The sequence below is a fragment of the Callithrix jacchus genome, chromosome 4, assembly GCF_049354715.1.
Source record: "Callithrix jacchus isolate 240 chromosome 4, calJac240_pri, whole genome shotgun sequence".
In the NCBI taxonomy this organism is placed as follows: domain Eukaryota; kingdom Metazoa; phylum Chordata; class Mammalia; order Primates; family Cebidae; genus Callithrix; species Callithrix jacchus.
The window spans coordinates 169745874-169773607 of record NC_133505.1 but is presented as its reverse complement, the minus strand read 5'-3'; the positions used below and the strand labels follow the sequence as shown (position 1 = coordinate 169773607).

The 27734-nt window shown below is 41.6% G+C and overlaps 1 protein-coding gene and 1 non-coding gene across 5 annotated transcripts in view; both read right to left on the bottom strand.

The window, feature by feature from the left end:
* The window catches only part of PACRG (parkin coregulated), a 592113-nt gene that overhangs the window by 86056 nt on the left and 478323 nt on the right, over nt 1–27734 (bottom strand). The window lies entirely within an intron of this gene.
* LOC118153397 (small nucleolar RNA U13) lies at nt 3427–3531 on the bottom strand. The gene has a single exon (XR_004742635.1). It is a non-coding gene; the product is annotated as a small nucleolar RNA U13 (small nucleolar RNA).

Genomic DNA, 27734 nt, shown 5'->3' with positions numbered 1-27734 from the left:
ACAGGAATAACTGGTATTCTAAGGGGCATAATTTCCAAATATAAAGGACACAGCCTCTTGTGCTACTATGGAGAGATTAAAAATTGGTTATTGAATGCTTTATCTTAAAGGAGTGCTGTGTAGTGAAGATTTGTATTTGCAAAACTCTTTAAAAACTGTATGGCGTGGCACGAATATTACATATATAGACGTAAGTTCTCTTTGCAAAGAGCTTTCACAAAGGACAATGTACTATGAAGATGTCCACTTGGAAGGAAGTGGGACTTGGAGGAGCTTCTGATGCCACTGTAGAGGATGCAACAATAGCAATATTAAATTTGCTATTTTTTATTATTTATTTCAATGCCCAGAGGCAAACTGTTGAATAATTTCACCAACAGGTTAGAACTGAATTAGGTTCTAAACTACAGGAGCTTAGTGGGACTCTGTGGACCTGAAACTGACGTCTGCTGTCGCCTGGAGACAGTTCTCCGCTGAAGGAGTTGTGGAGTCTGTGGGTCCTCATGAGAGGAAGTCAGTGCTTTCCTCATCCCTCTTTTCTTCCTTCTTAAGAAAAATTCTTCTGTCCCAAATTTCTTCCCAGAGCAGGGTTCTCCTAGAACTATTCAAGGGTATCTTCCAACAGCATTTGACAGCTGTGAGATTACTACTTTAAAAAGTCAAAAGACTAGTTAACTGAAGGGAAATGATGGCACTTGACTATGGATGCCACAGTTGTGACAAGGTGCAGGTTGTTGAAGCTGCAGCTGAAGGTCTTTGGAACCCTTACTGGGGCAAGGCCTACAGACAGCTCCTTGCTAAACCATTGAATGATGATTCTGGCAAGCAAAGATCAGATGCCATCTGAGTGCTCCGAGAAGCAGAAGAATCAGTGCTTTGAAAAGAATGGCAAATACTGTTCTTTTGCTCTTGTTCCTTTTTAGAGACAGGGGTTTCACTCTAGTGCCCAGGCTGGAGTGCAGTAGCATGACTATTGCTCACTGCAGCCTCTAACTCCTGGGCTCAAGTGCTCACCACCACTCCCCTGGCTAATTTTTTGTAGAGACAGGGGTCTCACTAGGCTGGTCTTGAACTCCTGGCCTCAAATGATCCTCCTGCCTCAGCCTCCCAGAGCAGTGGGATCACAGGTGTGAGCCACTATGCGTGTCCTGCAAACGCTTTTACGTTGAGATATGAAAGTTAGTCCTTTTTAGTGCAGTAAAGTGTTTACTATCTGTGTAAACAAAACATTAGAAGGAGATTCTGCTTTCTCAGATTTAGACTTCCCTTCATCCTATTTTAAGTTCCAGGTAGAAAGTAAACTAGTCATTTTGGAAAGCTTATTTTCAGGAGTTTTACCGTTTTGGACTTTTCAGTTAGACACTAAATTTCAAGCTGTCTGGAATGGAAAAACATACATAACTACTCATTCCTTGACCTTTAAGACTTATTTGATGTGTCCAAATGTTGGCCACTGTGCTACAGAATTACTCCAGGCTGCATTTATTCTAATTTATAAAGGTTTTTTTCATTTTCAGCTGAAATTTTTACTTTGGGAAATTTTATAAAAATAATCAAGTTCATTCATCATGGTTCCCTTACTCCTACAGTATTGCCAAATGTGTGTTAAAAAAAAAATGACTGTGCTTTTCCCATAAGAAGGAATTCTTTGGTATAAAGTTGGTTTGCTAATCATACCATAATGCCAGTGCATTGGTGTACTATCTTAATCTATTTGTCCTAAACTGACCACCAACATAATTTTGAATGCATTAATGAATGAATCTAGCATATGCTGAGCCTCCACTGTGTGCCGGACATTCTTCCAGTTTTACTTTTTCTTTTTTCTTTCTTCTTCTTCTTCTTCTTTTTTTTTTTTTTGCTGGCTTAAAGGTTTCCAGAGCTTATCTGCCTCCACGGGATTCCATTTCAGTCATTTTCAGGCGTAGATTAAGAACACCCTCTGGGCTCAGAGACTCCGACTTCACTGTCTGCTGCCCGAAGTCCTCCAACCTGCTCGAACTTGAAGAATCCATTGCATGGAGGGCTGGGCCAATTCCCGGAGGGTCATGGCTTTTTGTCACACTGATTAGCGGTAGATTGAAAAAAACAATTCTGTTTTCTAATATATGTATCCTAAACAGGAAACGAGTATATGCGTCTTCTCTGTATATTTAAAATCAATAATGTTCTGGCTATGTTTCTAAACTGGGAACTCATGCTTGTTTTGATGTTCATTGCGGTTTTTCACCATCATTGCCTTTCTATATGATCTTTAATTATAAGTTAATTTTTAGAAGCTTCATTCATGTGCTGTTTTTCTCAGCTGAAATTAGTTTTTCCAACTTGGGCATATCTTATCAGCTCAGTTGCATCTGCCTTATTTTCTTATTATCGTCATCTATGTCTGGTGGTGTCAATTTGATGAGAGTTTATGCTGATAACACCCAAGTTGTGGGTTTCATTCTTGCCACAGGGAGGGCAGTTCATCTTGCTAGGCAGGACCCATCGTGGCCAGTCCTGCAGACATGTATGAGGGTCTGGGTGTAAGGGTGAATGTTTGGAGGACCTGGGTGTTACAGCTGTGCAGTCTCCGTGAGTGTAAGGCTCTTTCTGCTGCCACTGACCTGGCTCAGTGCAAGTCCCATCATGATGGGTAGGCTGCTGGCTCTGCTCCTTCATGAAGGACGGCACACCCACGGGAACAGCTTACAGTCCTCTTATTACCCTCCGTTACATATATCGGTGCATCTTCAGCTTCTAACTCATTTGAACAGCCGTGATACAGTTGGAGTATTTGATGGCGCTCGAATCTCATGTTGAAACGGAATCCCCAGTGCTGGAGGCGAGGCCTGGTGGGCAGCAGGCTTTGGTCATAAGGTGGATCCCTTGTGGCTTGGTGCCATTCCTGCTGTAGTGAGTGAGGACTGGTGAGATCTCGTTGTTAGGTATGTGGCACGTTACCCCTGACCTCCCTCCTGATTTCGCCATGTGATGTGTCTGCTCCTACTTCGCCCTCTATCTGGAGTGAAAGCTTCCTGAGGCCTCCCGAGGAGCAGATGCCAGCACAATGCCTCCTGTACAGCCTGCAAAGCCTCGCGAGGAGCAGATGCCAACACAATGCCTCCTGTACAGCCTGCAAAGCCTCCCGAGGAGCAGACGCCAGCACAATGCCTCCTGTACAGCCTGCAAAGCCTCCCGAGGAGCAGACGCCAGCACAATGCCTCCTGTACAGCCTGCAAAGCCTCCCGAGGAGCAGACGCCAGCACAATGCCTCCTGTACAGCCTGTAGAACTGTGAGACAATTAAATCTCTTAAAAATTATCCAGCCTCAGGTATTTACATATAGCAATGCAAGAATGGCCTAATATAAGCAGGAAGTCATGTTTTTACATGCCCAAAAATTCACCTGGAATCTTCTGTGGTTTACCATGATTTTTTTTTAAATGTCAGATGGCTCACATACCGTTATCATTTATAAGGTTTGAGGGAGGCATATCTCACACATGAGTGTGAAATCCTACTCATCATGCTTATGAGCCACAAAAGGATCGGTTTACCACGATGTTTAATCCCATTGGCGCTTTTAGTTAAAATAGACATTAATGATGCAAACACTTTCATACAGTTTTGGGAGTGTATCCTTCACTACATCAAGCGTCACTGTGGAGGCTGCTGCAGAGTACTGCCCTGATCCCTTGCAGAACAGGCTGTCCCAGGCACTGGGGTATGGGCCACTGATGGCTGGGTCTTATCCTTGAAATTTCCCTCTACCTCAGACAGGAGCTGCTTTGCTCAAGGTGACCCCTTCCTCCCACAGCCTGCATGGGCTGGCTAATGTACAGGCACAAAGCTGCAGCCCCTTGGCCTCAAGTGGAGATTTCCTGGGACCTCCTCGGGGCAGTCTAACCTTTCGTGCCCAGCCCTGTTTCTTCCTCTTTCTTTCCACCTCCAGCATTATTCAGCTCTAATTGACAAGTAAAAAGTACACATATTTATAGTGTGCAGTGTGATGTTTCGACACATGTACCTATACCTTGTGAAATGATTAAACCAAGCTTATTTGCATATCCATCACCTCACATCCGTCTCATCTTTTTGTGGTGAGAACATTTAAGACCTACTCCCTTAGCAATTTTCAAATATATATTACTATGTACTAGCCTCATCACACTGCGCAGATCGCCAGAACTCATTCACCCTGCCTCATCGAAACTTTGTGCCTTTTGACCAACATCTCCCAATCCACTTTCCTTCCCTGGGTCCTTGTGAAACACCGTTCTACTCTCTGCTTCCATGAATTTCGCTTTAGATTCCACATAGAAGTGAGATCATGCAGTATTTGTCTTTATGTGACTGGTTTATTTCATGCAGCATAATGTCCTCCAGCTTCATCCATGTTGTCAAAAATGAGAGGATTTCCTTTGTTTTATTTTGTATTTTTTTTTTATGTGTAGAGACAGGATCTTGCTATGTTGTCCAGGCTGGTCTGAAACTCCTGTACTCAAGTGCTCCTCCTGCTCAGTCTCTCAAAGTGCTAGAATCACAGGCATGAGCCACTGTGCCCGGCCAGCTTCCTTCTTTTTGAAGGCTGAATAGTATTCCACTATGTATATGTACCGTATTTTCTTTACCCATTCATCCACTGATGGACAGTAAGGTTGAGTCCATGTCTTGGCTACTGTAAATAACGCTGCAATGAAAATGAAAGTGAAGCTACCTCTTCAACATACCGATTTGATTTCCTTTGGATATATACCCAGAAGTGGGATTGCTGGATCATATAGTATCTCTATTTTTAACTTTTTGGGAACTTCCATCCTGTTTTCCATAATGGCTGTCCTAATTTACACTCCCACCAACAGTGGGCAAGGGTTCTCTTCTTCCACACCCTGACAAACACTTGCCGTATTAGTTAATTCTCACACTGCTAGAAAGATACTACCTGACACTGGGTGATTTATAAAGTAAAGAGGTTTAATTGACTCACAGTTCTGCACATCTGGGGAGGCCTCAGGAAACATAATCATGGCAGAAGGGGAAGAGATACATTTTACATGGTGGCAAGTGAGAGAGAGTGAGTGAGGAGTTGAGGGGGAAGAGCCCCTTATAAAACCATCAGATCTCATGAGAACTCAGTATCATGAGAACTGCATGAGGGTAACCACTCCTGTGATCCAATCATCTCCAACCCGTCTCTCCTTAGCATGTGGGGATTATGGAGATTAAAATTTAAGATGAGATTTGGGTGGGGACACAGCCAAACCATTTCACTTGCTATCTTTTGTCATTTCGATTATAGCCATTCTAATAGGTGTGAAGTGATATCTCCTTGTGGTTTTAATTTACATCTCCTTGATGATTACTGATGTTCACCATTTTTTCATCTACCTGTTAGCCACTTGTATGTCTTCTTTTGAGAGATGTCTATTCAGATCCTTTGCCCATTTTTAAATTGGGTTATTTGCTTTCTTGCTATTCAGTTGCTTGTGTTCCTTATGTATTTTGTATATTAACTGTTATGGGATGTTTGGTTTGCAAACATTTTCTTCCATTGTATAGGTTATCTCTTCACGCTGTTGATTATTTCCTTTGCTGTGCAGAAGCTTTTTAGTTTGATCTAATCCCATTCATCTAGTTTTGCTTTTGTTGCCTGTGCTTTTTGGGTTATATCAAAAACAACAACAACAAAACTACCCAGGCCAATGTCATGTAGTTTTCTCCTATATTTTCTTCTAGTAGTTTTACAGTTTCAGCTCTTACACTTAAATCTTTAATACATTTTTGAGTTGACTTTTGTATGTTGTGAGATAAGGCCCAGTTTCATTTTTCTGCATGTGGATATCCAGTTTTCTCAATATTATTTATTATAGAGATTGTCCTTTCCCTGTTATATGTTCTTGGCAGCTTTGTTGAAGATTAGCTGACCATAAATGTGTGGATTTATTTTTGGGCTCTCTATTCTGTTCCATTTGGTCTACATGTCTGTTTTTATGCCAGTACCATGCTGTTTTGATTATTATATTTTTGTAATATATTTTTCAATCAGACAGTGTGGTGCCTCCAGCTTTGTTTTTTCCCTTTTCTTTTTTTTTTAGATGGAGTCTCACTGTTGCCCAGGCTGGAGTGCAGTGGCATGATCTCAGCTCACCACAACTTCTGTCTCTGGTGTTCAAGTGATTCTCCTGCCTTATCTTCCTGAGTAGCTGGGATTACAGACACCTGTCACCATGCCTGGCTAATTTTTGTATTTTTAGTAAAGATGGGGTTTTGCCATCAGGCCAGGCTGGTCCTGAACTCCTGACCTCAGGTGATCTGCCTGCCTTGGCCTCCTAAAGTGCTGGGATTACAGGTGTGAGCCACTATGCCTGGCCCCAGCTTTGTTCTTTTTGCTCAACATTGCTTTGGCTATTCGGGGTCTTTGTGGTTCCGTATATGTTTTATGATAGTTTGTGTATTTCTGTGCAAAATGCCATTGGAATTTTGATAAGGAGAGCATTCTCAGTCTCTTCTAGGTGCATTTCTGTGCAAGAATCTCTGTCTCAGAGCCTATTTCCGGGGGACCTGACTGACAGAGCTCCCTCTGTTTGTAAGCACGTTTGGAAAAGCCATTCAATTAGCAAGGCACAGTCTTCATAATGCATGCCTTTCTGCCTGTTTGTAGACCAGCCTCCTCTCCCTAAGCATGTTTCTTCCAGTCCTCAGACAGTTGGAAGCCCACCACACACTAAAGCCAGCAGAAAGCAGCCCCCTCAAGCCTCTTCTGACCACCTTCTCTTTCCCATTCCTTCTTCCAAAATTAATCCTCCCATGACTCTTGATTTTGGCTTCTTCTCTTATAGCATTTAGTTTTTCCTGTGCATTGCAGTTGAGTGGCCTAACTCCCTCACTAGAATGCAAGCTTCTCCCACTTCTATCCTTTTTCTGCTTTCCCGTTGGCCCTGTGTGGTGCTCAGTGGGCATTCAGAAAATGTTTTTTCAATGGGACACACATATTTTTATTCTCAGTATTTTAGTTTATCCTTAATGTTCTTTTTTTTTTTTTAATTATTGTTTTTTTTTTCTTGAGATGGAGTCTAGTCTCACTCTTGTTGCCCAGGCTGGAATGCAGTGGTGTGATTTCAGCTCACTGCAACCTCTACTTCCCACGTTCAAGTGATGCTCCTGCCTTGGCCTCCCAAGTAGCTGGGATGACAGGCACTTGCCACCAAGTCTGGCTAATTTATATATATTTATTTTATTTTATTTTTTTGAGATGGAGTTTTGCTCTTGTTGCCCAAGCTGGAGTACAATGGTGCAATCTTGGCTCACCGCAACCTCCACCTCCTGGGTTCAAGCGATTCTCCTGCCTCGGCCACCCCAGTAGCTGGGATTACAGGCATGTGCCACCATGCCAGGCTAATTTTTTGTATTTTTAGTAGAGACGGGGTTTCACCATATTGGCCAGGCTGGTCTCGAACTCCTGACCTCAGGTGATCCTCCTGCTTCGGCCCCCCAAAATGCTGGGATTACAGGCATGAGCCACCATGCCCTGCCAATATTCTTTTATTTTACTTCTTTTTTCCTATGTATGCTATACACATATCATAGATACTACATTTTTTAGTAGAAGTTAATCGGCAATTATTTAAGGCAACATCAATCTGTATAGTAAGTTAAATAATCACTATATTACAGTCTCATTTACTTTTACTTTTTGAGCTCAATAATCATTCATTTTCTGTATGGCATTCTGATATTACTATAACTCAACATGATTTTTCAAAAGTAACATTTGAAATGTAGTCAATTCTCTTAATTACTTGGGATGCAGGCAGTTTGGACTCAGTGATTTATATATGTTAATTTTTTTTTTTTTTGAGATGGAGTTTCGCTCTTGTTACCCAGGCTGGAGTGCAATGGCGCAATCTCGGCTCACCGCAACCTCCGCCTCCTGGGTTCAGGCAATTCTCCTGCCTCAGCCTCCTGAGTAGCTGGGATTACAGGCACATGCCATCGTGTCCAGCTAATTTTTTGTATCTTTAGTGGAGACGGGGTTTCACCATGTTGACCAGGATGGTCTCGATCTCTCGTGATCCACCCGCCTCGGCCTCCCAAAGTGCTGGGATTACAGGCTTGAGCCACCGCACCCGGCCATATGTTAATATTTATAAGTGTTTCCTTATTTATCTGATGTCAATATCGGGTTCTGTAGAATCTACGTTATTTCTTAGTGGTTCAAATCTCTTGATTTTTCTGTCTTTGGCAGATTGGGCAAACGGCTCAGCTCTTTTAGGATGGCCATTAATTCTACCCCATCCTCGTTATTTGTGAACTTGTGTATTAAAGTGTTTTTCTGTGCACTGCTTTTGTTCATATAGTTTTTTTTTTTTTTTTTTGAGTGAGACAAGGTCTCACTCTGTCGACCAGGCTGGAGTGCAGTCGTGTGATCTCAGCTCACTGCAACCTCCACCTCCCAGGTTTAAGCGATTCTCCTGCCTCAGCCTCCCAAGTAGCTGGGATTACAGACATCTGCCACCATACCCGGCTAATTTTTGTATTTTTAGTAGAGATGGGCTTTCATCACATTGCCCAGGCTGGTCTGGAACACCTGACATCGGGTGATCCGCCTGCCTTGGCCTCACACATCCTTCTTTGAACGTACGCTCCCATCTCATGCACTCTCATGGTGTCGTCAGGAGCATGGCTGGTTGTGATGGACCAGGGGGTCCTTCATCTCCACAAGCAGTCCCTGAGACTCCCGACCTGCTTCTTGGAAACATCCTTACCCGCTAAAACACTTTCTATAGTGGGTTAATATTCTCGACTTTTCAATTATCACCATAATCTACAATAAAAGCTTAAAAAATACTTAACAGTTTGTTGTCATTTGGTCAGGTCACCTGAACAACTTGATTTATTTAGGAAAAGTGTCCTATCAGCTTCTGACTTCAGTGTCTTCTGCACTGTACCTGAATATCACCAGGTTACCAGGATTCAAGCAGATTTGACTGATCCCAGAGCTGTAGATTAGAAAGTATTCTTCCAGCCCTTGACAGTCTGGCTGTGCAAGTTCCCACAACCCAGGATCCTCACGTCTTCTCTCCAGCCCACACCTGTGCCTTGCCGGGAAGACCTTTAATAGACAAAGCCCTTGCTGTCATCAGTGAGTGAATGACATTTAGCTTTGGGTCTTCAGCAAGCCCACTGAACTCGAGTGCCTCGGCCAGTTCAGTGGACACTTGCGGGAACACAATACAGCTCTGGCATTCTTTGGAATGTTATTCCTTTATTTATGTTTTCTTTCTTGCTTATTTAAGGATGTGGTTATTTTCTTATAGTTTCCTTGACTAAAATACCCTCCTTTTGGATCATAAGGCGGAGGCCTAGGATTCCAGCTTCAATGTAAGCTTTGCTTTGCAGTCATGAAAGTATCTCCCTGAGAGTCAGTGGTTCAGCTGCACATGATGAAATTAATCAAAGAGTAATGTCCATTTCACAGAGTCACAGTGAGGCAGAGGCAAGGCACAAAGTCACGTGTACAAAGTTTGCCGGGAGCTTGGCTCCCCTCACTGACCTTGACCACGCCAAAGAGAAGTGGCGGCAACCTTCCTGCCACGCCCACATTCAGACTCTGAGGACGCAGTGTCTTCCTGACGGTCCCTGTCTCTGGACTCTGTTTTATTTGGGAATACAGGGACAAATAACTAGGAGAACCACGATGAGAGCGAGATGTGGGGAAATCATTTATTTTATTATGTACCATTTACTTCTGAGATAACGAAATGCTTTCTGGATGACTGAGACAGACCACTATAGTATTTTTTTTTAATGTATTTTGTCTCAAAATGCTTGATTACCATTAGGATTTTTAAAATAGTAATCTGCAGACACGAAAGCTTGTTTGTTCCCGAACTATATGATCTATTCTCACTGTGTTTTGCCTCTCATGTGAAATTGCTGGAAGAAGAGGGCAAAGTGATACGGAGCCCACGTTGTGTAACATCTGCAAGCTTGGGTCTTCCCTTCTCAAATGACAGGGACAATAACGGACCTTACTTCGCGGGATGTTGTGAGGATGTGACAAAGAGACCCAGGTAAGCCCTTAGGATGGTTCCTGGTACTTGGTAAATTTGCAATACATTTTTGCCATTATTAACGATTATTAGACATTCCATATACTTTTGGTAACATTTATAGGTAATCATAAATACCTAATTTCTCCAGGTATTCTCTTAAAAAAACATAATTAAAGGAAAGATATGCAGATATTTATCTCCAAATCACACACTTCTGAAAGTTTTGAAAAGCGGCCTTTAAGTACTGGACTGCAATTTTCTTACTGAATTTAATTTGTCATATATTACGGAAACTCCACGGCACTTTGTGAGTTTTCCCAAGCACTGTCTTTTTTTGTGTGATCTCCTCTGCCTTGGAGTGTGGCTCTCACTCCTGCCTCTGATCCCTGTTCTCAGATCTACTATGGGGAGAGAGAAGGCGTGTGCAAATCTATGTCTCAGCCCCATTCACCCCACTTAGCTGTCCCTTGTCTCAGAATGCCCAGTCACCATGGCTGAGTGCTGGGCCACACCCTGGATAAATGAGACAATGTACGGAAAAATTCATGGACGGGGCTCTGTGAGCATGAGTGCAATCACTAAAAGATGGAGCACACCCTTCCTCCCTGTGCTCCCCCCACCCCAGCCCTCTGTCCTGACTCTGTCTGCAGAAGAAGACACTGGGGTCACTGTGCATGTATTGGGAGCTCCTCCTATGTGCAGCTCTGTTCTGGATCCCGGGCTGGTAGTGGTGAAAAGACCGCATCCTTGCTTGGAAAGGGGCTCACATGCTAGGGAGGGAGAGATCTGATGTACTGATTTACATAGTAGATGATGACTTGGTTCCAAATAGCAATGTGTTTTGTGAAGCAAAATAAAGCAAGGTAAGGTATGGGAGGCGGGCACGCAGCCTTTCTGCAGGGCGGCCAGGGAAGGCCTCTTTGGGGATGCATGTTTGGACAGAGACCTGAACAATGGTGAGCACATCATGGAGACTGGGGCCGGGATGCTCCCGGCAGAGAGAGCAGAAACGTAAAGGCCGTGAGTAGGAAATGTCTCTAGTGTTTCCGAGGCTGAGGGAAAAGGCTGGTAGGAGGGAGTGAGGCAGCAGAAGAAGGCAGTGGGGTAAGCAGGCCAAGCTGCAGGCCACCGTGGGGAGGAGGATTTACTCTTAGCTGATGGGAAACCACTGGGAGGTATTTAAGCCACAGAATGGCAGGATGGATTGATGGATTGAAAAGATAACGCTTTTGCACAGAAAGCAGGTTTTCAGGCTTTAAGAATAGATGCAAGGAGAAGAACTAGAAGACCATGCAGAAGTTCCACTCAGGGACAGTGAAGGCTTGGAAAGACACATTCTGGACACGATGAGATGTGCTCAGCTTTGAGGTGCAGAGCCAGCGCGGGCAGAACCAATGAGCTTCGCTGCTGGATGGGCTTGGTCTTGTAAGGATCAGAAAAGAATGAAGATTGACTTTCAGGGCTACTGGCTGAGATGGAAATGACCAAGAAAGAGTGGACTTTGGAGGAAAATAAAGAGCTGTGTGAGAGGTTAATTCTAAATCACCTATTTCGACACCCAAATAGGAATAGTGAGACAGAGGTTGGGCATGCAATTTAGAAGGGTGGTTAGGGCTGGGCATATAAACCTGTGACTCTGTCATCTGTGTATAAAATGGCTTAAAACCGTGGACTACAATTGGGTAGCTGGACTGAGCAGGCACTGTGGACCTTCCGTGCAGAGTAAGTGCAGCGTGGGCGGTCCTGAGCCGGGCCTGTCCTGGGCGAGGCCTGTCCTGGGCAGGGGCTGTCCTTGGTGGGGCCTGTCCTTGGGGGAGGGGGCTGTCATGGGGGGGGCCGTCTTGGGGGGGTATCCTGGGCAGGGCCTGTCCTGGGTGGGGGCTGTCCTGTGGGCAGGGGCTGTCGAGTTGGGGGTTGTCCTGGGTGGGGCCTGTCCTGAGTGGGGGCTGTCCTGTTGGAGAGGCTGTCAAGGGGAGAGCTGTCCTGGGTGGGGCCTGTCCTGGGCTGGGCCTGTCCTGGGCAGGGCCTGTTCTGTGCTTTGTAGGATGTGTGGCTGCATCCCAGGCCTCCATACACCATGCTCCATACATGACTGCAGCGTCTCCCCACCTGTAACAAAAGTGTCTTCAGACATTGTCAAGTGACCCCTGCAGGACAAAACTGTCCCTTGTTGAGAGCCACTGCACTATAAACATGTTGAGAGAGTGCAGCTGGAGAAGACAGTGGCCTGAGCCCTGCCCCTGTGGCAGAGGGAGGAGGAGGAGCCAGCCCAGGAGATGGGAGAGCCACCTGTGAGCTGAGAGGAGCTGGAGGGGCAGGTGCTCTGTTATCAGAGCAAACGGTTTGGGTGAGTGTTGCTGGGAGTTTGAGTCAGACAAGGACAAAGAACAGAACCTTGAGTTTGGCAACACCGAGGCTGCTGGGGGCCCTGACATGATGCATCTCAGTGTAGAGGAGACAGGCAATAACCAAAGTGGGCTTCGGAGGGGATGGGGTCAGTGTCGAGGACATGGCCATGGAAAGCACTGACAGCCCTTGGGAGGAGTTCTGTTGAAGAGAGAAGCAGAGAAGAGGTGATACCCACGAGGGATGTGAGGGCAAAAAGGAATTTATTTCTAGCATGAAAATTGCAGTGGGAAGTGGAACGATTACAGAAATTAACTTCTCGGGTAGACAAAGGGAGGACGGAATTCAGTGTAGCCAGTGGAGTTGGTGTCGGATGACTGCATGGAGACTGCGGTACCCATCTTACAAGAAGGGAAAGTGAGATACGAGGACACAGAGATAAGTTGATAAGAATTTTCAGTGGGAAGATGTGGTAGTGTTCATGTGATCGTTTCTATGTTCTTTGGAAAACAGGAAGCTAATATATTCACAAAGAATGAAGAATGAAACACCCCTAAGAGTACCCTATGGCAGGGGTCCCCAATCTTTTTGGCACCAGGGGGCGGTTTCATGGAAAACAATTTTTCCACGGACCAGTGTGGGGGATGGTTTTACAGTTCAAGCATGTTACATTTACTGTATAGTTTATTTCTATTATTAATTACATCGTAATATATAATGAAGTAATTATACACCTCACCATAATGTAAAATCAGTGAAGGCCCTAAGCTTATCTTCCTGCAACTAGATGGTCCCATCTGGGGGTGATGGGAGACAGTGCAGATCATCAGGCATTACATTCTCATGAGGAGTGCACGACCTGGATCCCTGACAAGCAGTTCACAGTGCAGTTCAAGCTCTTTTCAGAGCCTAGTGCGAGACTGAGCTGACAGGAGCCGGAACGCAGGCAGTAAATGCGCACCTCCTCCTGCGCAGCCCAGTTCCCAAAAGACTGCTGCAGTGCCAGTCCATGGCCCAGGGGCTAGAGACCCCTACCCTGGGGACCCCTACTTTAGGGGAACGTACAAAGATTGTTGCCTATTTGAGAATGATGATGAAAGGTTTCAAGTGAGCAGGTGGCCCCTCCTCCCCTCCTGAGCAGGCTGCATGGACCTGCGCTTTGTACCTGTGACTGGGCTTCCCCTGGAATCCTGGTCTTTCTGTCTGGGGACTGGTGCACGCCTAGACCTGCCTATCCCTAGACCTGCTCTGTTGGGGCTGGGACCCTGTTGGGGGTGGGTTTCCTGAGTCTGAGCTGCCCCAGGTGCTTGCTATAGCCTTTGGGCCTCATACCGGCACCAATCGGGCTGCACCCCTAGCTTCTGCGGGGAGCGGCACATTCCCAGGCCTCGCTTAGTCAGGCTAACCCTCCACCGCCAAGCCCAGTCCTGCCCATCCAGAGTCATTCGCACTTGTGTGCAGACCCCAGTCCTATTAGGACTTGACGGAAGTTTTGAATGAAAATTGGGAAGATTCACTTGCAAAGGTTGGTGGAATGCTTCTGGGTATTTCAAAGTTCCTCATGGAGAATGTAATTCTGTAGATACAGTAAGTGTAAATGATCATTGCTTTTATATGGATTATTGAAGGGTTTAATTAGACAATGCAAGTTGAAAGCAAGCACATTGAATATTGTAAAGTTGCGGTGCTAGATAATGACAGCAGAACCTTAAATAATAGGTGGTTTTGTTATTGGAAGAGGGTTTCCTAAGTATAAATAATTTAAATAAATTAGACAGCAAATTGGGGGAAAATCCAGTGGCACTGCCAAACATGATAGCATTTCACACTATTATAAAGTTGCATCTCTGCGTTGTGTGTGCGTGTGCATGTGTATGCATGCGCCTGTGTGTACAGGGGCCGGGTGCACTGAAGAGCTGCATCAGAGGTTAATTCTTTTTTTTTTTTTTGAGACGGAGTTTCGCTCTTGTTACCCAGGCTGGAGTGCAATGGCGCGATCTCGGCTCACCACAACCTCCGCCTCCTGGGTTCAGGCAATTCTCCTGCCTCAGCCTCCCGAGTAGCTGGCATTACAGGCACGCGCCACCATGCCCAGCTAATTTTTTGTATGTTTAGTAGAGACGGGGGTCTCACCATGTTGACCAGGATGGTCTCGATCTCTTGACCTCGTGATCCACCCGCCTCGGCCTCCCAAAGTGCTGGGATTACAGGCATGAGCTACCGCACCCGGCCCAGAGGTTAATTCTACATCACCCATTTAGACATTCCGTTAGGAATAGTGAGGTGGCAGTTGGACATACAACTCACAGGCATGTAAACCTGTGACTGTCATCTGTGTATAAAATGGCTTCAAACCATGGACTAGAACGTTACTGAAGGACGGGTGAAGCAGTCAGACTCACCTTGATTTTTCTTGGCCATTAAGCTCTTCTTTGCATGTTAGGTATTTTATCAGCTAATCTTGCTTTACATTAGGTATAGTTTTCAAGCATTTGCAACTATTTCCCTAAAAACGCTGCCTTCAGTTTGTCTTACTCTTCATTTTTCTTCCCCTTTTCTCTTGCTAGCAGTCCTGTGACTGGACAGCCTCTGACTGTCTTCTGCCCAACCTCCACCAGGGTCTTGTGTAAGTTCTTCCACTTCAGTTTCCTTGGTGATGTGCAAGCCCCTCGGTTTCCAGCCCTTGCCCTTGGTGCTGTCTCCACTGGGGACAGATCCTGCTTTCTGGCCCCGCCTTCACATCTCCACATCACCCTGTGTCCCAGATCCCTTAAGGTGCATGGCAAGGCAGAGACTATACCCAAATACTCTTTACAACGGTCAGTTCTCTGGTCTATCAGAAAATGCAGGAAAACCTTCCTTTCTCATGTTAAACTCCTCAGACAGAAAAAAGAGGGAAAACTCTACATTTCATGGGTTCAATTGAAAAATGGTTTCTAAAATTCCTTAAGACTCATGGATCTTTCTCTTCCCAGCGGGCTTCTGATAAACACCCTACACTTGCTGCCGCGGTTCCTGAACATCAGTGCGCTTTGCAACTACCCAAAAGCGGGGTTTGTCTCAAACGCTTCCCAGAAATTGCTTTTACTGAGGTCACTGATGATCTCCTAAACAATAGACCCAATGGTATGATTCTGTATTTGTCTGTTTGTCCTTTGAAGCCCTGGAAAATCTTGGTCTCTTATTCTTGATGTTTCTGTCTCTCCTGTCATTCTCAGGCTTTTTCCTCTTCCTACCCAGCTATATATTGGGGTTGGCAGGTTCCACCAGGGGCCATTACTCTTCATTGCTTTATGTTGTCTTTGGGTGATCTCATTAAACCACCATAGTCATACATGTGGCCCTCTTTCCAGCCCAGATTGCTCACAAGTAGCTCTAAGACATATATTCTCTTTGCTTATTGGCTGTTTCTGCCTCAATGTCCCATAAGCATCTTAAATGCAACCTACCTAAAAGTGAAATCATCGTGCTTCCCTAAAACATCCTGTTTCTGAATTTGGCATAAAGTAACTGCATCAGATCAACCTAGTCAAGGAGAAGGGAATCTCCTAAATTGACTCCAGAAAGAGACAGAAAACAGAACAACGTAACAATGGATATTATTAAAGCTACTACTAAATTAACATAAAAATATGCCATACCAAGATGGCATTAGAAGTAAATTAATTCATCTTTTCACGGAATGATATTTCTCTATTTAAGCCTACTTAAACTATTATAGAAAGAATCCTCCAAAATTCTTTTAAATAGTGATGGCATACCACACTGACAGTCGATAGAATAGTTCTAAAATAGATGATTATCTTGAATATTACAAACTTTTTAATAATTACTAAAGAAATTTAGCAGAACATTGCACAAAAAAATATGTCGTGACTGAGTGGCATTTATTTCCTGAATACAGGGGTTGATCAAAAAAGTTATAAATGGGTCAAATTAATATGCAGTAGTAATATATGAGAGGAGGTGAGTTATATAACTTACATAGGAGGTAGCAGAAGAGGCATGTTGACAAATGTCAGCCTTCATTTCTGATGTTAAAAGTCAGTGGTAAGGCAAGAATTGACATTTATTTTTAAGCCACCATGAAGCTTAATAATAAAATGCTAAAACATTCCTATTAAACTGTGGAACAAGATAAGAATCTTAACCATTGCTACAACTATTTAAAACAGCCATTGAAATGGCAGCCAATGGTGTTCAATGAGAACTGAATAGAAAGTCTGGATACAAGAGGAGAGAACTATTATTACTGTTTGCAGATTTTGTGATCAACAACTTGAAATATAAAGAAAATTACCCAAAAGCTTGCAAAATAAACGTACACGGCTGCACTATATATAAGGATCAGTGAGAAAATATAGTAAAAGACATGGAAATGTGTGCACCGTTTACAACAGCAAACAAATAAAACAAGACAGAAATAAACAAAAGATAAAATATTTATGAATGGATTTAAAAGATAAGGTATACATTTATATAACGAAAACTTTAAAACTCTACTGAGAGACTTAAAAGAAGGCTTAATGATGTCATACTTTAAAAGTATGAACAATTGCACCTGAAGTGTTCTGTAAATTCAATGTGACCATGTCTGGAAAACCAGAATATCTAGATTTCTTATGAGAATTAAAAAATAAGGAAAAATAAACATGTGAGAATATCTTGGAAAACTCTGGAAAGAATGAGTAGAAACTCCCAGTAGGATAATTAACCCCTTCTCTCCAACGTGGTAGCCACTAGTCTCATGTGGCTATTTGAAATTTAAGTTTAAATTAATTAGAAATGTATAAAGTAAAAAATTCAGATCCTCAGTCACACTAGCCACATTTCAAGGCTCAGTGTGATGGTGGCTACTGCGGTGGATGGAATGAACAGAGAACATTTTCTTCACTGCGGAAGGTTCTATTCGACAATACTTTACTGAAACATATTATTAAATAATAAAAAGAGTTTGGTTGGCCCTGGAGAAGAAATAGTTAAGAACAGAATTTACTCCAAAATTAGATAAAAATAAAGTATAATTTAGATTGTGATAAAGGTTGTGTTTCAAAGGTAGGAAAAAGAAAGGCTACTTTTTATACAGTGTGGGGGCAATTGACTAATCATTTTTTAAAATGTACAGCTAGATCTTTATCTCATTCAAAGCAATGTAAATTTCAGATAGAGCAAATAATTAAAATGTAAAAACAGAACTGTACAAAGTTCTGTCCCTTACTGTCCTTGAGGAAAAGATCAATGGATTTGTTTGTAAACTTTAAATGGGGGTATTTATAATACCTATTATTGACAAAGGGCGAATTTCCTTAATTTACAAATAACTAATACTAATCAATGAGAAAAAGACAACCAAAACAATAGAAAAAGGGGTAAAGGATGTACATAGAGACTTTACATGAAAATAAGCACAAATTGCCAATAATCGCATGAAAATATACTAAACCTCATTTATCACTGAAAAGACCCTAAGTAGTCCCTACAAAGATATTCTCCTACATAATCACAAGCACTGAAATGCAACTAACACCGACATATTATTGCCATTTTATCCCCAACTCATTCAAATATTGCCAGTTGTCCCAATAACATCCTTGATAGCAAAAAGATCAGTCCAGAATCAGATGTTGCATTATTTGTGATATCTCTTTATTCTCTTATCTAAAACAGTTCTTCAGTTTTTTTTTTTTCCTTGACTTTCATGCCCTGGATATTTAAAAAGATTACAGGTCAGATTTTTAAAAAAATTGCACATCCCTCAATGCGTATTTGTCTGATACTTTCTTATGATTAAATTCAGATTTTGCATTTCTGGCAGAGATATCCTACTGTACTCCATCAGCTGCCATGTGCTTTTAATGTGTCCACTTCATAGCCATGTTAACCTTGATGCTTCAATGAAGATTGTTATTTTTCATGGTAAAGTTACTCTTCTTCCCTTTATAATTAATATGTATTTTGTTGGGAGATAATATGAAATTATGGTAAATATATAATTTTTCATCCAACTTTTATTCACTTATTCATTTATATTAATAAGGGGACTTAATTCCTAATGTAGTCTGTGGGTTATAGTCCAATTTACTATCATTTATTTTGAAGCTCAAAGTGTCCCTGACACAGCAATTGGGTAGCCCTTTTGAGCTGGCATCTGTGTCCTCTGCACATGTCCCCTTTGTTCTTTAAGCATTTTCTTTTTTTTTGACATGGCTCCATTCCAGGATCTTCTTGTACGTTTCCTGCCATAGTTCTGGAATTGAGCATTTCTCCAAGGAGCACTGATTCCTTTTTAGGGAAAATGGTACTTAGAAACCAAAATCTAGGTACCAGATGTGCTCATTGCTTTTGGGGTGCCACTGCTCCCAGGCCCTCACATTAACAGAGCTGTACACACAAACACATAGTTACAACCATGCTCATTTCCATATTTACCTTTATCTAGAATGAAAATCATGAGTTTATGCCAATATCTCAATTCTAATCCAACACCCCAGGGTACTTTCAAATTCTCTACCTTTTCATATTTATAATTCTCTTGGCTCCCATTATCCTTTTCCTATTTACTTATTTGATCTACCCTTGTATATAACCAATATCCCACTGCTCTGTACTCCTTCATCCCAGTGCAGATGCTTTTCTGGTCCCACTTGCAGGGCCATTGGCAGTGCTTCCCAACCATGTAGATGTCTTCCTCACTCTTTCTGGGCTCTGACACACCTGTCTGGACTACAATGGCTCCCTCTACTGCAGGTGGACACTGCCTGTGCTCAGCCCCTTTTGGTGGCTTTAGACTGAATTACTGCAGAAGAGGAAGATAATGAATACTGCATTATAATGCCCTCTTCCCATACCCTCATGACCTCTTTGCTTATTTTCCTTGTTACAGACCAAACTTGGCAGGAGTGCAAAACCAAGAGGCCCACCCGTTTCAACTGCTTACATTGGTAACTCTTATAGGGGGAGGAACTAGGAAGCCATCTTCCTAATAGTATATATATCTTACGGCAGTAAGATATATCGTATTAAGTAAAATGTTTCATTTTGTTATGTGCAATTGATTTAAATACTGAGAATCACAACAAATGTCTTCTTGTCCAAATACTTCTCTAAAAAGTTCCATTATATAGATATATGCCTAGATTTTAAGTTATGAAAAATAATCAAATATGGTAAAGGCTCAAGTGCACCTGTGTATATAAGCTTGATATTTCCATGTTCTTGGCAGATAAGATAAATTCAAAAAATGTGTTCATCATGGGGAATTTTAAGACAATGACTTAAATTGGCCTTAGCTATCTGTCCCTTTACTCTATAAAACAGTGTCTCTACCATATGGAAAATATTATGGAAATCAGGTGTTAATGTTTCCATTCAACCAATGATGGAACAGTACACAGGATTATAAAAGATTTCTGTGAAGTATGAGACAGTTGCATAATTTACACATAAGTATTGAAGAATCACTACATTGCCTGGAGAAGAATTTCTCACTCTGTCAAAAAAAAAAAAGGTCAGCTTTAAGTGTTGCTGTCATAATGGCAGAGTTAACAGCCAAAGGGAAGTAAAAAAAAAAGTGGGGGAGAGAAAGGTTCTGTGATAGAATCTATGTAAGCCTAGGAGAAAAAATTTAGTATTGTCAAATAAGGCTTCAGTGAAGTAATGAAGAATTTTATGATGTCCCTATTACTCAAAGGAAGACATTTTTACATTTTAAGAAACTTAAGATCTGTTTAATGTGTGATTAAATAGGGCATAAAACCAACCAGAGAGTTCACCAGGTCAACTTTTGGCCACCTTGGGATGAACCACAATTTTCCCCCCAACACAGCAAGTGACTGATTTAAAGAGCTTACTATTTCTTATTTAATATGTCCTATATCTTCCATTGAACTGAAGAGAGTTTTTCTTTTTAAAAATTCGAGGTTATGCCCTTCAGTACAAACTGGGTGCAACATAGAACTGATATTATTTTGTTCTCAGCGAAAGTAAGGGGAAGAGATGCACGTATTTAACTGTGAAATTTATTGGCTGCTTCAGTACGTGCTAGCCAACTTAATCCCTTCAACATGCCCCTTCAGTAGGTATCACCCATGTGCTTTGGAAGAGGAAGTTAATGCTCAGAGGTTATGGTCCTCAGCCCACAGAAATGGGTGCACCTGTTGGGGGCTCCACCTTCTAAGGCCATGTTGAGTGACAGAATCTCACTTAACATGAGACCACTCTGGTGGTCTCTGCTTTATTGTCAGTGGGATATTTTTTAATGAAGGCCCTCCAGTGAATTTTCTTTGTCCTCATGTTCAACACTTATTGTAGACCACTGAATACTTGCACTTTTTTATATTTTAGAAAGATATTCTACATTGTGGAATGGATAACACCTTGGTATTAAAATATCTGAACTTTGATAGTTCCATAAATGCTATAGAAGGAATATATTCGGGTCACAGGTAAAGTCCATTAAAGAGCAGCAAGTTAGTACATTATGCTGTCCTTCTATTCGTAGTCTCGATGTAATTGTCTATGTATTCATCTGATTGCTCTGTCATCTTTAATAAGATTTTTAAAAATATATGAAAACATAGGCCATGACTCTGATGAGCATGAGGGTGACAATGGTGCTCACGGAGACATTTGCCAAAGCTAAATTAACAAGACGTTTGGTCAAGAACTGAGGTCCCCCAACAGGCGTGGTTTGATGTTCATGGAGACTTTTAGGGGCTTGGCTCAGGAACTTCACACACATACAGTTACTGTGCAATGGAGGGTTGATTTCAATCGACTGTCTTTGTTCACTGCTGAGTTGCAATGACTTTTCTTTAAAATAAAGAATGCGAAGGTAAAATAAGGAATATATTTGTATACTTTAGACATATGGAAGCTTTCGGTTGTTAGTTTACGTTATGATATTTCCTTTGCGTCATAGTCTTTATATCAAATTGTGGCTTGGATGTGTTACCTTGTTCGGATACTAACTAGGCTGATGTATGCTTATTTCATGCATTATGAAAAAAATCAATACAAAGGAAAATTTAATGTGATGACATTCCTTTAGAGTAAATGTTTGTAGCGGTTGTCTCATTTTGTGCGATCCTCATATGTGAAGTTAGGCAATCCCTGTAGCATAACCCGTCAATGTTAACAATTATTTGTTGTGGGTGTCATTCAATCTCTACTTTATGCCAAACCGTGCAATATAGTTTGTTAAAATTATACCTTTAGAAATTGACTGATGAAATATAAAATGCCAGATCAACTTACAACTACTTTCAACCTTACTCATCTAAGTCCATCTTCTGGTCCTTTTGCAAAGCTCCAGTTTCACAGTGAGGTGTGGACTGCCACGTTAATACAGCTTAAATCTACCCCAGCTATAAGGCCACTGACTATTCTTTATTAAGGCTACTGAGAAATTTGGATGATAAGACGCTCCATTTCAGGACCACTCATCATGTTTCCTGATAAATGCTAACAATAGTTCACTGTATACTTCCTCTACTCAATGCACTAAAGTTCTTGTCAACCAGGAAAGGTGTCACAAAAATGTTCTAATATTGCTCACAACCTTATTTAGTAAATGAATGTGAGTGCCAGTCTACAGACCACTTTGACTGGCGCTTCTATTTGTGGCTGCTCGCAGACACAGCTTGCCTAGCCACTCCTCAGAGATATCCTTTTAAAGAAAGTCTAACACAGCGGGGAAATGTCATAAATCTGGAGAAAGACATCCTTTCACATTAGCTGATGTACATTTCTGCTTAATAACCTGACATTAGCATGAGACAAACACTTTTGTAGAACGGTACTTCGTTTTTCTTTTCCTCTGGTTGGCATTGCGACATCAATTCTAAGCGACACTCGTTCACGTAGTTTGAGGTGGCTATTTATATTAATGAAATGTATGTCTAAGCTGTTCCTCTCTCCACATTAGTTCACATTTTATTCCATGCAAAGGAGGTATATTTTGGGGGATTACAAGTAATATTCGAGCATTTTTTTTTTAGGAGCCACTGCACTAAAATCCTAGGAATTGATACCAAGAAAGAGGGAAATCTAAATGGGTGCTTAGCCAAATTTGCTTCAAAGCCAATAGCATACTAAAAATAGCTAAATAAAATGAGCATTTATTTGTTATTTCATTTCTGGACTTCTCATCACAAAGTTGATTTATTAATACAGAGAAGATGCTAATTTTAACATGATAACGCAACAATCCTTCTTTTAAAAGTAAAATGTAGCTTACATTCTAATCTCTGCGATTATCCTTTCTCTAATTTGTATACCATACTATCACCACCACCATCGTCTTTACTGAATGTACCATGTTATGTCTTAGGAAAAGAAAAGAAGATAAAAAAGGAAAGAAAGAGGGCCGGGCGCGGTGGCTCAAGCCTGTAATCCCAGCACTTTGGGAGGCCGAGGCGGGTGGATCACGAGGTCACCCGGGTGACCATCCTGGTCAACATGGTGAAACCCCATCTCTACCAAAAATACAAAAAATTAGCTGGGCATGGTGGCATGTGCCTGTAATCCCAGCCACTCAGGAGGCTGAAGCCAGGAGGTGGAGGTTGCGGTGAGCCGAGATTGCACCATTGCCCTCCAGCCTGGGTAACAAGAGCAAAATTCCATCTCAAAAAAAAAAAAAAGAAAAGAAAGGATAAACTCCAAAACAGTGTATGAATAGAAGTTGTTTCAGTTCTTTACAGAGTATTTGCTTATGTAGTAAATAAAGCAAAAATCATCTTTGGACTGGATTGTGCAAGATAAGCTAGTTTATGTACAGGATAACACCAAGTTTAACTACAATAGAATTCAAATTGGCTATTAAGTTATGCTCGTGTAGACAGCGGCAATATGTTAGACAACTGTGAAGAGGGAAGGAAGCATTGCCCGACCGTCTGTGGCCCCAAACAGGCCACTTCCATATGCTCCTGAACGCCTGGCAGCTTTGCCGCCCAAGTCCCCACTCCTTCTCAGCGACATCCATATGGTACCCACAGATTGAGAGCTTGCCTGTCTTTCTAAGACAGGCACAATCTCACTTGGTATTCTAGTGCGCTGAATATTTTTTGAACAGTGATTCATATTTTTATTACAAAAATAAGATTATGGATTCTAATTCTTCCACTTTCATTCTAAGAGGCACTTACGGATCCTGACAGTCTTACAGGTTAATTTTATAGAAAGAAATGAGATGCTTGCATTTTAATCCAATATCGAAATGGAGCAGGCTACCATCCATGCCTCCCTTCTACCTGGGCACCTGCTAAGTGCTAGGCGTTAAGTGTAAGGCTCATCATGTAGTGATGAGCCAGGACACAGGGATGGGAGATGCCCCACTGGGCCTGAGTGTCCTTGTTTCCGTGAGCTGTTCTCACATCTAACCCACAGGGAGCTGAATATCACAGAAAGCCTGATGTGTGGTGAGCGCACATGTGAACCAAGGAAACGACAGTTGATTTCAGTATTTCTTGACATGTGTTTATTTTTATGTTGCAAATTTGAGGCCTTATACATTCCTCTCTTGCTCATTGAGCCTTTGATGTTTTCAGACTTTTGAAACCCTGGGTATCACCTGTTCCATTTGGAAAAATTTACAGGCCGTGGTCATTGTTTTCATTTCAGCAGGAGAGACTGTCCATACTCTAAATTATAAATAGAACAATGAGAGAACAGACCACTGTCTAAAAGGGCAGCTTGCTTTCTTAGTAAGAGATAAATACCACTGGGACCAGAGATTGAAAAGAAATACGTATTCTGCGACTAAAATAAATTTATTAAAAGAAATCTCTCACTTTCTACAAAGCCTTTTTTGAAAAACAGAAAGTTAGAAGTGACATGTTGACAAATATTTACAATTTGTTAAAAAAAGAAAGAAATAAAATCCTAGAGAAATGTCCAACAGAAACCAAGTTGACCTTATAGCAAAGTGAACAGCCTTAAAAACATTGGTAAAAGAAAGAGAAATTAAGTATGATATTTTCAGAATTGAGGAAAAGGAAAACAAATATTAGCACGTTTTTCTCAATCAAGCTTCCTGAGCTAAGTGTTCATTTTGTATTTCTTTCTCTCTCAGAGAATTCAACCAGATCTGGATTTGAGATTACCTGTGACAAAGCTTCTCTGGGGAAACTTAAGGGACAACAGAAGAGAACCTTTCTCTTTAGTCTATTCTCCCTGTTCCCTGTGAGGGAGAGCTTCTCCAAGAGTCTGAGAAACATTTCTTTTGGGGGTTTACTTTCCTTTTCTTCTTTGTTTTAACTTTTATTTTGGGTTCACGGGTGCATGTGCAGGTTTGTTACATAGCTACCTACATAACAAACTGTGTGTCTCAGACGTTTGGTGTACAGATTATTTTGTCACCCAGGTACTAAGCATATTACTGATGAGTAGATTTCTGATCCTCTCCCTTCTCCCAACCTCCATCCTCAAGCCAGCCCCAGCATCTGTTCCCTCTTCGTGTCCATGTGTTCTTGTTGTTTATTCCCACTTTTAAGTGAGAACATGTGGGATTTGTTTTTTGTCCCCGTGTTATTTTGCTTAGGATAATGGCCTCCAACTCCATTTATGTTGCTGCAAAAGCCCTTATCCCATTCTTTTTTATGGCTGCATGATATTTTATGGTGTTTGTGTACCACTTTTTTTAATCCAGTCTACCACTGATGGGCATTTAGGTTGATTCCATGTCTTTGCAATTGTGAGGAGTGTAGTCATGAATATATATGTGCATGTGTCTTTATGGTAAAATGGTTTATATTCCTTTGGGTATATACCCAAAAAAGGGATTGCTAGGTCAAGTGGTAATTCCGTTTTCAGTTCTTTGAGGAATCGCCACACTGCTTTCCACAGTGGCAGAACTAATTTACACTCCCACCGGCAGTGGTTAGTGTTCTCTTCTCTCCGCAACTTTGCTGGCATCTGATATTTTTTGAATTTTTGATAGTAGCCATTCTGACTAGTGTGAGATGGTATCTCTGTGGATTTGATTTGTATTTCTGCAGTGATCACTGATGTGAAGGAGTTTTTCATATGCTTGTTGGCCATGTGTGTCTTCTTTTGAAAAATGTCTGTTCATGTCCTTTACCCACTTTTGAATGGGTTTGTTTCGTTTTTGCTTGTAAATTCATTTAAGTTCCTTATAGATTCTGGATTTTAAGCCTTTGCCGGATGCATAGTGTGGACATGTCGCCTCCCGCTCTGCAGGTTGTCTGTTTACTCTGTCAATAGTTTCCTTTGCTGTGCAGAAACTCTTTGGATGAATTAGGTCCGATTTGTCAAGTTTTGTTTTTGTTGCAACATCTTTTGGTGTCTTTGTCATGAAATCGTTGCTAGATCCTATGCCCAGAATGGTATTTCTGAGGTTATCTTCCAGGGTTTTTATAGTTTTAGGTTTTATGTTTAAGTCTTTAATCCATCTTGAGTTGATTTTTGTGCGTAGTGTAAGGAAGGGGTCTGGTTTCAGTCTTCTGCACATGGCTGGCCAGTTATCCCGCCATCATTTATTGAATAGGGAGTACTTTCCCTATTGCTTTTTTCAACTTTGTCAAAGATCAGATGATTGTAGGCATGCAGCCTTATTTCTGGGCTCTCTATTCTGTTCCATTGGTTTGTGTGTTTGTTTTTATACAGTACATGCTGTTTTGGTTACTGTGGCCTTGTCATATAGTTTGAAGTTGGGTAACATGTTGCCTCCAGCTTTGTTCTTTTTGCTTAGGATTGCCTTAGCTATTCAGGCTCTTCTTGGTTCCGCATGAATTTTAAAATTGTTTTCTCTAATTCTGTGAAGAATGTCCTTGATAGATTAATAGAAATAGCATCGAATCTGTAAATTGCTTTGGGCAGTATGGCCATTTTAACAATATTGATTCTTCTATCCATAAGCATGAAATGTTTTTCCATTTGTGTCATCTCTGATTTTGAGCAGCGTTTTGCAATTCTCACTGTAGAGATCTTTTACCGCCCTGGTTAGCTATATCCTAGGTATTGTATTCTTTTTGTGGCTATTGTAAATAGCACTGGTTTCTTGATTTGGCTCTCAGCTTGGCTGTTGTTGGTGTATAGGAATGCTAGTGATTTTTGTACATTGATTTTGTATCCTGAATCTTTGCTAAAGTTGTTTATCAGATCAAGGAGGTCTTGGGCAGAGGCTATGGGGTTTTGTAGGTATAGAATCATATATTGTCTGTAAACAGGGATAGTTTGACTTTCTCTCTTTTTATTTGTATGCCTTTTATTTCTTTCTCTTGCCCGATTGCTCTGTTCAGAACTTCCAGAAACATTTCTTATGCACCTCCCATTGCTTCTCCATGGGGTGTGCCTTAATGATCCTTTGTTTTCCTCCATTCTAAGCTCCCGACAGTCTGCAGGGGTGCTCTGACCATGGGCTCTTCCTATTAGTGGGTTCTATATCTCCTCATTTCTACATCTTTCGTGCATTACAGCCCTGGGTTTCCAGGGTCCCACTTGTGATTGGTGGGGGTAGAGGAGAAGAGCAAGAGAATGAAGATAATGGAAGGGATGAGTGTTTCATCTCTCTCAATATTTCCCATATGCATATAAAAACACACAGAAAAATATTAATCCAAGGGGAAAAGGTTAGAATTTTTGTATTGGCACATACAATCTTAGAGAAAATTGAATAGGTAATAACATAAAGCGGGATTCCAATTTATAATGAAAGGACTTGAAGCCCCAATAGTCTGTCAGTTGTCTATTAAAATATATAAATACATCTAGAGAAAAATTACCTCGAGGCCAAGCTAATGTTAACAATCCATGTCACACATTTTTATAAATATCTGCAAATACTATTGCCTGTGTTCATGAGAGGCTGTCAATGAAATGACAAAGATTTAGCGCTTTTGGGCTGAGAAACTCCCAAACCATATCACAGAATTCAGGATGGATATCCCTTCATATTTTTAGTTCATTTAAAATTAATCACAATTTTCTTAGAAATCACTATGTATCATGGAAAGAGGCAATTAGTTCTGCCTATTTGCGGGTACAGTCTATTTTCACCTCACAGCAGCCTAATTAAAACATGATCACCCCTCACTCAGGTATGAAATACCGTAAACAACTCTACCCGGACGTGATTTGTGAACCACTGTGGAAAATGTGTACTGAATCATTTGCAGAAAGCTCCATTAGCTAGAAAGAGCTTTTACATGCATCGGCTAAATGACAGGTAAGTTCTCTTTATTTTATTTAAAAGTAATTAGTCTTTTGAAACGACAAGACCAGAACTGTGTTGGTATACTGCCTGTGGCCCTTTGTGATGAGCTGGTGACACCGTGTATTTTAATAAGCCCAGAATTTGCCGTTATTGTCCTATGGATTCAGAAAGAGCAGGAT